Source organism: Gavialis gangeticus, unplaced genomic scaffold, assembly GCF_001723915.1.
Source record: "Gavialis gangeticus isolate Ggan-Ray unplaced genomic scaffold, GavGan_comp1, whole genome shotgun sequence".
Classification (NCBI taxonomy): Eukaryota; Metazoa; Chordata; order Crocodylia; family Gavialidae; genus Gavialis; species Gavialis gangeticus.
The window spans coordinates 19,869,107-19,871,543 of NW_017729009.1; the positions used below are offsets into that span (position 1 = coordinate 19,869,107).

Consider the following 2,437-nt stretch of genomic DNA (forward strand, 5'->3'; position numbering starts at 1 on the left):
CGCAGAAGTCCTCCCCCAGAGCACAAATACTCTGCCTGCCTCCATTCACAGCAGTATTAAAAAACTTCTTCGCCCCCCCACTGTTTTACACAGCATCTCCTAGGATCGGGAGTCAGATTTGTAGAGCCACGTTCTGATCTTTTTACATTAGTGAGTTACTCCAGATTTACACCAGAAGGGGAGAAGAGAATCAGGTCCCTGCCTTCCATGTTCTGAATTTACCATGCACATTCAAACAAGCCGGTTACTGCTCGGTACTTCCATTTAACCTGAAGTAAGACGGGTGTAACAGTACCGGAGATGAGTGGACATGCAATTATTTATTATACCTAAAATAGTTATTTCCCGTGAAGTAGCTGAGTGCAGCACTTGGACACCATGGGCTCAGCACAGAGCCACCTGCAGAGGGTGACAGGAGGGGTTGTATTGTGCTTAAGGGAGCCTCGGGACAGAGTACCTGTCAGCAGGCACAATTTGGACGACATGGGACTCCCCCAGGTTTACTTCACCTCGAGTGCCAGCCTGAACCCACAGGCTGCTGCAGAAGGAAGGCAGGACCCCCACTTCCTCTCCCCCACCCCGCAGTGTCCCCACAGCTTCAGAGGCACGAGGATGCTATCATGATCTGCCCGGTGCAGACTGCTCATGTGGGAAGGGGGAGTTCTTGCCCAAATCCCTTCTCCAGGTCCCTCGTGCAAGGAGAGAACAGACCCAGGACATGGAAACAAGAGAGCTCTGCAAGTCTCTAGCGTTGCATTTAGCACCATGAGGGTGCAACAAGGTTGCTAATAATGATGTTAGAGGGAACTGTGCTTTCAAAAATGGCAGGATGACAACAGTTGCTGATGAAGTGACGTGTTGCTGAGTTACGTAAAAAGCACACAGTATTTTTCTAGTAAAATTATCTCACGGGGAAACAAAAATCAAGGCTGCCTTTGGCTTTCTCTTCTCCAAATTAAGTAATTTTTAGAATGGCTCAGACTCAACCTGGTTTGAGAGTCCCCTCCAAATACTGCATTAGTTCTGTTATAACAAACGTGTTCAGATCCATTACTCAGAAGCCAGGACATTTGCTCTCCTCCATTCCCAGAGCTCCCCATTTATAACGTTTTTTTATACTGCTGCTTCAACTCCCTAATCTCAGCATGTAAATCTTTTAGCTGAGGGAACTGAACAAATGAAAACCGATCACAGAACTTTGCGTTCCCAGATTCTTGCCCCTATAAATTTACCGCAGCAGCCCCTGTAACTCTTGCTGTCAAGCACAGCATGGAGGGAGGCACGTGACTTCAGTAGACTGTGGCTGGCATGGCATTATTGCAATCCCTTTTCTACTCCTTCTTTTCTTTAGACGCATGTAAGACTGGTCCTTCACTGCTTGCTGAGCCAACATTCCCAACTGGCTTTAATGGGAGCTCAGGGCATGCGAGGAATGCTGGAGCTGGCCCATAGTTTGGTTTCAGTGTCACTTGTTTCAAGAGAAGAGGCTTCAGTTCTTTAAAGCGACTACTGATTTTAGCTGCCTAGTTAGGGACACTTAAAAAGGAGCCAGATTCTCAGAAAGGGCAGCTGACTCCTGGCAATCAGGACCTATTAAAGGGCTGGATACCTGGGAACTGAGGCACTCAAACCAGGCACTACTGAAAACGTAGGCTTTTTTTTTTTTTGAAGGGAGCGAGTGCCCAGTAAGGAGGAGTCTGGGAAGTGCGTAGCTGTGGCAGAAGTGAAGGGTTATGTTTGAGGGGTTAATTAAGCAACTGATACACTGGTATCAGTGTAAAAAGGATCTGACTGCCTGTGCAGTTAGCCATTTTCTGAAAGTAGTCACCCAAAACGTGGAGGCAGATTAAGCAGGCAAACACGCGCCCAAAGGGTTTGCAAACCTGGTCTGCAGCGATCACTGCAGAACTCATTTTATTTGCACTGCACAAAGAAACGAAAAAGATTTCTCCTTTCTATGTCACAGTACCCCTGTGTCAGACATAGGCACACACGGGCTACAGCAAGCTGTTAAGGAGGACCTTGATGCCCAAATGTGGCAGATTTTTCCTTGGTTGGTTCCTGAATTCCTGACAGGTTTCACAGGCAACTCTGCTGATGGCTGAAGTCGAGTCTGTCACATGCTTATAGGCGGCTTTGGCTGGGGCGGTGTTGTCTTTTGGAATCTATTTTCCTTTGACTTATCTTTCAGTCTGTGGAATTCAGGACCTTTAATCTATTCAAGATTAAAGTCCTTCACAAATCCCTTCTGGCCTTTTTTGGGAGCAAAGAAGTTACAGACATCCTACAGCACATTCCTTTTGGCACGCTTTTTGAACATTGTAAATTGACAACAAGCAACATTATAATTTCTCCAAATGAGACTAAAAGACTTGTCCTCTGATGAGATCACTGCAATAAATGGGATAACTACATGAAAGTGCCATATAAAAAGCAT

The 2,437-nt window shown here is 46.2% G+C and overlaps 1 protein-coding gene across 1 annotated transcript in view; it reads left to right on the forward strand.

The window, feature by feature from the left end:
* BMP7 (bone morphogenetic protein 7) overlaps positions 1-2,437 on the forward strand; it is a 75,349-nt gene that overhangs the window by 30,219 nt on the left and 42,693 nt on the right. The window lies entirely within an intron of this gene.